The 10,323-nt window shown below is 37.5% G+C and overlaps 1 protein-coding gene across 2 annotated transcripts in view; it reads right to left on the bottom strand.

Moving 5' to 3' along the window:
* The window catches only part of LOC108748380 (protein artichoke-like), a 105,074-nt gene extending 95,350 nt beyond the window's left edge, over positions 1 to 9,724 (bottom strand). Inside the window, exons 1-2 of one of the 2 annotated variants that reach the window (XM_018486516.1) lie at positions 9,520 to 9,724; positions 2,770 to 3,340 (exon numbers count right to left, since the gene is read on the bottom strand). The gene's annotated coding sequence lies outside the window, so the exon portion shown is untranslated. The remainder of the gene's footprint in view (positions 1 to 2,769; positions 3,341 to 9,519) is intronic. The other variant, XM_018486517.1, reaches the window with a different exon arrangement.
* Between the last annotated feature and the right edge of the window lie 599 nt (positions 9,725 to 10,323).

Below are 10,323 nucleotides of genomic sequence, written 5' to 3'. Positions count from 1 at the left end.
GGAGAGAGAGAGAGAGAGAGAGAGAGAGAGAGAGAGAATACTACTTTAAAGGGTTGTTGAGGCATTCTACAGTGACCACAAATATTACGGTCCAACCAACAGATCCGCCCTTGTGAAAGTGCAAGTAGAATTTGTGGCTGGGATTTGCTCGTCAGATCGCAGCTCTCGTGTCGGGTAGGCCGCGCGAATACCGCAAAACAGACATTCTGTACATTCCGAAACTGTAATATTGCACTTGTTGTCCGAAGGATTTTGTCCTTTAGAATTAATTATAGCGAAAGAGAGATGGGTTTACATCTACGAATATTAGACAACTGTTAAGAAGTTTTAGAACTTTCAGTATTAATTTAGACATTGAGATTATGAAAGTGGATTTTGAAATACTCTCCAATGGCTTCGTCTATACTTTTAAATATAAATTGTTGAAAATGCATTTTCAACAGCTTGCTATAAAAGCTATTAAAAGAATAGAATCCATCTGTTTTAATATAAGCAGTACATATGCATTGCTCTATATGTGCATTATATGTGTATAAGATAACTTTTTAAATTTATTTCAAAATACGTAATTATTTTTACAAAATATTTGATAGAAAAGCAAGTGGTGCGCAAATTTTTGGTATTAAAACGATACGCAAGGGATATTCTCAGAGTGTGCTTGTATATGTGAATATACTAAAAATATCATTCCAAAGTAATTACGCTCTGAGTTGTTGCATTAATTAAAGTCACAGATTATACGTAGGATAATATCATGTTTATGTGTGTATATCGTAAAAATCCTTTGCAAGATTTTAATTGCACTAAAATTGCGCCGTGCTACGAGCACCGCAGTTTCACTGCTGAATGAGGATTAAATAACAACGGCTAAAATATGAATGGTCGTCGTCGCTTTATAATATTATGATTTATCTCATATCTGACATTTATAAGGCAAAATTATTATTATTACTTTTAGATCTCGAGACGTATAATTAAAGCGCGGAGATTTTAATTTATAAAAAAACATATATATGGTCTTTTGATTGTGCATTACATTTTTCATGTCACTAATGCGGTGATCAGTTTTTCGTAAATTCACAAATCTAATAACACAGTTTTAATGCACGAGAGATATGGTATTTTCAATGCATATGATACGTAATAGCTTTCAGCGATATCAGATAAACGATTGTAAGTCTGCGAAAACGTATTTGCTAGAAAATAGTGATTAAACGCGGCCAACTCGACGAAAGCGTGATACTGCTATCTCTTCGAAACCCGAAAAATCGATCGGATATTCGTATAGCATTCGTGCGTGTACATATTGCAAATATGAAGTCAATTGTGAGATTGAAGGATAGAAATGTTTTATTGGTTCGTATATCATATCATGATATCCGTTAAAAATTTAAAAAATTTGAAACTGTTGGAGATTATTGTATAAGAGAAGTCTTTAATTGTGTTTGTAGAGTATCTTAATAAAAATTCGAGTATATTCACATACATTTTTAAGTGCGATCTCTTTTGCTACGTAAAAATATATCAGAATAAATGAATGATTTTAGATTTTAATATAAATTTTCATAGCTACTGATTGATATTTCTTAATATTTCGTCTATAATAGAAAAATAAATGTATAGTATCATTCCTTCATACTGCAGCGATATTCATAAAAATTCTTCGAGTTCTTGTCCATAAAATTAAAAACTTTTAAGTGGTTCTCGTCAAAAACCACTATAGGACAGATTATCAAAGTTACGACGCATCCTACCACTCACCCAATTTTTACGCTACGCGATGCTTATAAGACACGTGGAGATTGATAAAAAGTTGGACAGAAGCTATAGCGTAAACTTTACTTTGGACAAAAATATTTTAATTAAAAATTTCTCGTATATTTTTATACTCTTTCTACTGCAGAATAAAATGTTTGAAGTAATCAATAAATAGAGGAAATGAAATTAGTGATGTAACACAAGATATAAGAAAATTTTCTCACTTTGTCTCTCTGTTTTACGTTTCAATGGGTTTAATCATATTTTACGCTTATGCTATATTATAAAGTTTTACAAGTCGTATAGTAAAAATGTCATCAACTTTGCGCGTAGCAAGTTGAAGACTAGCTAAAGCTCTAACTTGCGCGTGATGCAGCTGCGTAGTTTCTTTGTAAGTAGATTACCGAAGTGCAAGTATACGGAGTATACACACAATCCTCTATACAAGTATACGGAGTATACACACAATGCAAACTTCGCAAAATGTGATATATATTTTAATAAAATTACATTCTTGGTTTTTTTCAACTGCGTTCTCATTCGATTATACTTATTTCTTGCTTTGACTTTTTATTTTTATTATTATTATTTTTTTTAGATTTTTGTTTATAAAGAAATGTATGGGTCCTTGTGTTGGGACCAACTAAAGCTGTTGTTATTAATTTTATTTTCTGCCAGAATTTTTCAGATTTAATTCTTAATTTATAACATAAGAATGTTTGAAATACACAAATAAAATATTATTGATAAAATTTATTGCTTCTAAATCTTATACATACAAGTACGGGAGATGAAATTTTTTTTCAGAAAACACTTTTTAATTATTGCCAGGATCATAGAATCCACATGTTCCAGTTACAGGTTAAATTCAGCACATTTAAAATGTGACAAACTTTAAATTTGACAAAAATCAAATGTTTTTCAGTGAAAATTCAATTTTTTTTTCTTATAAAACGAGAAAAAGAATTAGTGTCTACAGTATCGTCTACAGAACGTTAATAATCAACTCACCTTTGCATATAAGCCGCAAGGTGAAATTCGTTTGCCGAGTCAAGCCAAGCCAAGTCACGATGATCCTTGATTTCTCTCTCGCACTTCGGCACTTTGTAAGTCACACACGCACATGCACGCCAAGACAAATCGTACCTCGACGTGCCATCACTCTGTTTCCCCTATGTCGACGATTATTCCATTTGGTCGGCATGATCACGTCGGACTATAGCGCGTTGCATTATACCCTCATGTCGACTTCTCCCCAGAAACAGAGACGATTTTTAACGAGCTGCAGACGAGAAACTGTCTCGACGACACTCAAGGACGGGAAACACTCATCGGACGAGGCTGTCGGGTTGCGGTTTACGCTTCCGGTTTACGGCGCCGTCCCGAATGTGTGCATTTCCGTCAGTGTGGATTAAGGGACACGTCGTTGTGTTGTCGCACGAGATTGTCATTGTACGCGCCAGTCGTCGTGACGCCCATCGTGACAAGTACTCACTCCGGATACATCTGTTGTTCAAGAGAGTCCGTGTGATAAGCGTCCTGGAATATCTTCCGGTGTTCCTGGTGGTCGCACTGTGGCGGTCTTATTCGCAGAAATTGGAGTATCGAGCTGATCGATCTCCGATTTCCGCGCATTTAGCCACGCTACGAACGAAACCAACGGATCGAATATGGACGTGGTACATTTACTGTTATTTATAGTGGATAGTGGTGAGAAAAAGGACGATCGAATGAGTGAAATATGTATGGCGAAGAGTAATGAATAATATACAGCACAGCTCATTTCAGCAATATTGTAGCAACATTGCAACGTTCCAGCAATATTAAAATAACGTTAGAAACTGTTGCAGTTGTATTGCTGCAAATTTCTGTGCTGTATGGGAGGGAATGAGGACTTATTAATTTGAAACGCTTTTCGCAAATAACTCATGTGAACTCATCAAATGAGCAATGTGTACATGTTATTAATTGCTATCGGGTGCTAATTGAAATTTGCCCTGGATACGATCATTTCCGCGGAGACATAGGCAATCGCGTGTGAAAAGCACGGTTTTTGTCGACGGTAAATTTTACGAAAGTTTTACAATTAAATTTACTAAAATCTCAGTTTCACACAACAAAAATAAAAATTTCTTTAATGTTATTTGACAGATAAATAATTGATTTTTTTGTTGTTGATATAATAAGATTAAACGTGTTTTATCAGACTTTGTATATATTGTATACGTAGCTACGTCCGTCTTGTATTTTACGAAGAGAACGAAAAGAATAATTATATAGGAAACTTAAGCACGAGCAATGATATAAAAAATTTTGATATTCCAGCTTGAGCGTCCCACATATTTATTTTAATAATTTAACAAAATTAATTTCAGATCTGTCTAAAGATATTTTAGCAAAACTGTTCTCTCCGTGTACCTCGGGTCAACTAAACTTTTGAAGAAACTGCCGTTAAAAAAATTAAGCTCTTTACAGCGAGGACACGCAATTGCTCTTGCCTTCACATACAATATTGTACAAGAGAACCGCTTTCGTTTCTCCCTTCTTTCTGTGCTTCGGGAGTGTAATCATTGGGACGTCGACGAAAAAGCTCCAGCGATCCGGCGTGAAAACGAGCAGCTCTTGCGAGGAAGAGAAAGAGAGGCGGAAAGAGAAAAAGAGAACTCGAGAGAGTCCGAAAACGAAAGAAAACAGGTAGGAAAAGACCAAACCATTAGTTTGCATAGGTTGCCTTGTAGCCGCATCACTCGTGCCGCACGAGAGAATTTTCGGCGCGGCAAGCGGAAGTCTCGTGTACTCTGTTAATTGCTGGTCGCTAATTGAAGTTCGTGCGATGCGCCGGGGCCGGGGCGCGTACACCGGGCTGCGCGTACATCGGTCCGGACTTTTCGGTTGCGAATTCTCGCGTCTACGGAAGCTGGCCGCGTCGGAAACAGTCGGCGTTATCATACGGCCGCCGGTAGCCCCGGTAACACGGCGTCGGGGCCACTTCGTTACGCGATTGTCTGCGGCAAACTACGCGCGTTTACATCGGCGCGAATTACACGAGGTGCATACGGACTCGTCCGACAAAACTACGAGAGCTCGTCAGAGACTCTCTCGTTACTGCGATCGCGTAAATCGCGCTCGCGAACTTTGAGAAGTTATTCTCATCAACGTTCGCGTGTTTCGTGATCGAATACATGCTATAAAACATGTATGAATTAGCGGTGATGAAACGCATGCACGTTTAATTTTTCGATTCTGGAGAAGCACATCATAATTAATGCTATTAATTAAAAACATTAATGCGAACGTATTTGTATAGTTTTTCTTGTTTTATATGTAGTTGAATTTGAGATATATTAAGAACGTTTATTTAAAAGTATGTAAAGAGGTTGTCAAAAGTCTTTCTATAAAAGATGACATTAATTATTTAACAAACTCAGCATAACATTAACGATTAAGTCCGTCTTTTCTTAATATTAATTACGAATATAAGTAAAATACAATCTGTTTTTATGTAACAAAGTTTAGATTAAAGTGAATACAATTATGATTGCCACTGAAATCATCACAACGATAATTCTGAAGCTTAAGAGAGGTTCTACCGGTTGGATATTCGCGAATATCGCATTTGTATTGTGGTGGATTATACCAAATTCATATGTATATATTGGTAGAGGGAAGGAAATTCATCAACGCCTCTTTGCATTGGTGCATTGAATGGTATGATTGTACAAACTGAGCTATGGTATGCGATTGCTCAGCGCAAGTATATCGGGTCTATTCATAGATCAATAGAATCGTAGAGTCGGTGCCCAATGAATTCTACTTACTTTAATTTCAAGTCTTTGTCGATCGAGTGTTTGTGCTCGAAAACGAAATTGTTTAATATTAAATACGCTATTGAAAGGAAATGCATGCTACGTTGCACTTATTATTATGCAATGTCTAAAAGGGGAAAGTAAATAGTTAATACTGATAAAACTTCGTAAAAAGAGATCATTTAATCTTCAGTGCCAAGATTGCTTTCGAATTTTTTCGATTTTCGATTTTAAAATATTTTGATTCAAACATTTCTTATTTCAGATAGCTCCTTATTACGTTACATTGTATGCTTTAACCTTTCCCATTTCATTATTTATGACGTGTTTGATTTCAAGAAAGCATAGAGCAAAATAAATTATCACGAAAAATGGATTATACGAATACATTTCATAATAATCTATTAAAATGTTAGTAATATTAACTAATATTCCTCAATTTATATAATAATATATCAATCTATAAGTATATATAAATACACTTATGGATAATATTAAGAAAGATATAACAAATACGCATATATGTTTACGTATATGTGTACGTTCGCACTTTTCCATTACTTCATATTCGTATACTCGTAACACGCTCGATACTCAATAAAATCTATAGGTGTTCAGTTATCCTCGGTATTAAGCCGAGGCAAAATAATGCACTTCCGCCGATCGATGATCCGATCGAAACTATAAAACCACGCTCGAGAGAGGGGCCGTCTGCATACTTCGCCGCTCTTTTACGACTTCATTAAGGTGCCGTTACGAGCTAGATACTACCGAGCGAACAAAGTGTGTACTTATATAGGGCCCTTACGATAAACCGCGTCGATTTATGAACATCGCGCGCGGTTTAACGGCCGTTACTAATAATTTTTTGCTTTGGGATACGCCACTGTAATTTTATAAAGTCGATATAACTAACGGCGGACTAACTTTAAAAGTAAAATTTTAATTTGTTATATACATACTACATTAAGGACAAGAAAAGTTGAAACGATTTTACAAAGTATGTTATAAATATCAGCAAAAGTGTGTATTTCTTCAGCCTATATGTATGATTAAGATACCATTATTTAATCCATTTTTCCACACTGAACCAAAACTGTATGCAAATATAATAAAATATTCATTGAATTATGAAAATATAATGAAAATTGGTCCGATAAATTCTCGTAATGATTTAGATTATAAAACTATTACTAGAATTCATTGCAAGAATGAATATAGTACAGTTATATATAGATGAATCCAGTTATTGTATCAATGAATTAACTACATTAAATCGGACATTGATTAACGATTATCCATTGGACTAAAAATGAACAAAATTTTTTTCAGTGCATGAAAATTAAAACAATATGTACGTTATATAATTTAATTTAAATACATATTTATTTTATCTTTATTTTCACTTGTATAGGAATACAATAAATAATATATATAAATATGGCAGTGCAAATTTTAATTTGCCCATTAACACGTGTACTTACGTATTATCAAAAGTATTATTTTGCAATTTAAAAAATTGCTTGTAAATTGAAATTTGCAGACTAATGATTGTTGATTTACTACAATATTTCACACAATATTTCACACAATAATAAACAGATATTAATAAAAAATATAACGTTACTCAATTCGCATTAAATTTGGTCTCATCAATACCTTCTTTAAGAGGATTAAGGTTACTGTAATAACAATGTCCTTAATCATTTTAACGTAGGTTCAAGTTTAACTATGTCGTTGTACGTGATGCTTTCCCGGAGAAAGGTAAGCGTCAGTACGTTTACAATGTAAACAATGTACATAAATGTTTATGATATAGGTACGTGAATTTGATAACAATGAAGGACTTTGTAATGAGGGTAAAAGGTATGAAAATATTGATATTAGCGCAGTGACAACTGAAGGAGGAAGATCAGAAACCATTTCGCTTCATTTTCAAGCATCCACTTTCACGATATTCGATCTTCCGATAAATTGATTCATGTGATACGTATAATTGCAGACATAACCGCGAGGAACGTTTAATATTGAAGTTACATAAATCATTACATGATAATCAAGAACCATTAACAATGTGGATAGTTAAAAAAAAAGAGTTGTGAGATATCCTGATTATTGATTAAGTCTGAGAGTAGCAGTGAATGGCGATTGTTAAATAAAAATCTTTCACACGGAATAATGCAACCATCGCGAGTATTTTACATATCAAAGTATAAAAAATTTTTTTACATGCATTGAAAAAGCAAAATCTCGGCAGATATCGGTCGGAATACGCCAAAGTTTAATGCTGACAAAAGCGATATTTCTCGTTGAACCAGATATGCATTTCGACGCTTCGTTTAAAAATGTAGCTCGCTGGGATTCTGCGTATCGTCACATAAGTCCTCTTTTTTTTTGCGGGCCTATATTTTTTCTCTTCTTTTATTTTTATAACGATACACGAAGATCGTCAGCCGTGCGTTGCGATGTACTATGCAAACAATGCATATACATATTTATACGCTACCGCCGGGTATTGCGCCGATAAAATCGCCGTTATATGATGAGAATTGGAAGGGAGGGGGGAGGGCGGCGGAATATTTGAATGGTATTTAACCGGTGAGCTTCGGTCGGATTTTACGAATGTCAGGGCTGATTATAAAGTTCTGTGCCGTTCTAATTTCGGAACATCCTCTCGCCAGACGCAGGATCTGTCGCAAGTTTAACACGAGCTTTTACACGCGAGTCGCCGTAATTAGAGTCAATGCGATACGGAATATCTTTATCGCATGTCAGTTGGCTCGCGCTTTAATTTTTCACATTATCGGCGCGATTAACGCGTGACGTAAACACGATATATATGTATATAATCTCGTTATTGTGTATTATCTGTGATTGCATCGGAAAGCGTAATACCCTCGAAATCCGGATATGTTAAAGTCATCTCGCAATCGAGATGAAATTATAGGCTGTAACGCGTACACACACACACACACACAAAAGCTACACAAATCGTAAACAGTCGTCGTTCATTCATGGAACTTTGAATACTTCATGCAGCGCGCGATTTGATCAAGGTTATTTTAACGAGATGTTCTTACAGCGGGTTTCATGTATCTCCTAACTACACTTGCCAACAATCTGCCGTACACACAGTACTACCCTGATCAAACTTTCGACTGTCAGAAACATTATACACGTGCTGTCAAATGCATGTTTTGTGAAGCACGTATGCAACTTGGATGTAAGTTTAAACGTCGTTGGTATATAATATTCAATTCAATTAGCATTATAAATTGTTAATAATGAATATATGCATAATATTTCTTTTCAATCCCCTATGTTTACGAGTATGTGCCCCCGATATTAACTTGATGCAGCCCAGTTCTTTCTTTCCGCGTTAACTTTTATACTCAGAGAAATCTAGTCACATCTTGTACTTTATCTCCCGTCAAGATAAACTTCATCTCTCTGCGCGCGTCTCGCTGCACTATCCAATTCCATTAAAACTTATGGCAAAAGAATTTTAAGCCCTTGCACGTTTAAACTTTAATGATGCATGACGCAAACAAGATGCTTCGTTTGCATATAAAAAATTTACAATCGTATCACGGTTGGACTTTTTGCAGGAATTTCAACAGAAAGAATGCGCCAAGGATGTAACCGCAGTGGAGGACTCTTATTTGCGGAGGGGGGGGGGAAGGACGTTCTATCGGGTAATCAGAACACGAAGTCGTGAGCTCTCTCTCTCTCTCTCTCTCTCTCTGCCTCCCTCTTTTTCCTCTCTCCCCTTTATCCGCCCACCAACTTCGATTTTGCGCAAGTGGAAACAGACGTCGCTGTTCAGCCGCGAATAATTCCGCCCCATCGTTGCGTTATTCGCGCGCTCGTCACAACGAGCGAGTGATCCATGTTGCGCGTCCATCCCTCGCCCTTCTCATCGCACTGTGTGGATAATTCTCATTCAGGAACTCACATAGAAATTTATCCCGCCGGAACGGTGCGCTTCGACGAAGCGCGCTGCATCCTGCCGAAGTCGGAGCAAATGCAGCAGTCGACTGCGATGCAGACGACCACCGAATTGCGCGTCGCGCAACGTACACGTTTTATATGCACGCACGTATGTACGCACGCACGCACGTACGCACGAGAATCCCGTCGTGACACTGCCGCGTGCGGCGTACGTTTATTTCCGTCGACGGAAACGTGACACCCGCTGCACCGTTCGGGAGCTGTGGGACCCGTCGCTCCCATTCAAGAGTCGCCGGCGGACTGCGAGCTCGCACCGTGTCGAGATGTGGGAGTGGTGGAAGCGTGGGAGACGCGGGACCGAGGGGGATGCTAGACTGCGTTCGGCGAGTGGGAGAGAACGACCGTGAGTACAAGGGATGAAGGCAGCGAGAACGAAATGTATAGAGGGAGAGGGAGAGAGAGAGAGAGAGAGGGGGGGGGGAAGAAGTGCGACGATGTGCGAGAGCAGAGAGAGGGATGCAGTTACGGGGGAAGACGTGGACCAAACGAAGAGCGAGCGAAAGCATCGCGTTCAGGAATGAGAGAAAGAGAAAGAGGAGCGCGAGAAGCGACGAATGAAGAAAGAACGAAAACGACGAAGAAACGCGAATGCCCTAAGTACCTGGGTGACGAGGAGAAAAAAGAAGGATGGAACCCGTGAGCAAGAGAGGGATGACGAGAAACGAGGAGAATGGACGAGGACAACTGCAGGAGTGATAAAGTTGGCGAATGTGATATCCTTCCTTTCTCTCTTCCGAGAGAGAGAGAG

Source organism: Trachymyrmex septentrionalis, unplaced genomic scaffold, assembly GCF_001594115.1.
Source record: "Trachymyrmex septentrionalis isolate Tsep2-gDNA-1 unplaced genomic scaffold, Tsep1.0 scaffold22, whole genome shotgun sequence".
NCBI classification, from domain to species: Eukaryota; Metazoa; Arthropoda; class Insecta; order Hymenoptera; family Formicidae; genus Trachymyrmex; species Trachymyrmex septentrionalis.
Note: the sequence above shows the minus strand (reverse complement) of the source record. Positions and strands in the feature narration are given on the sequence as shown.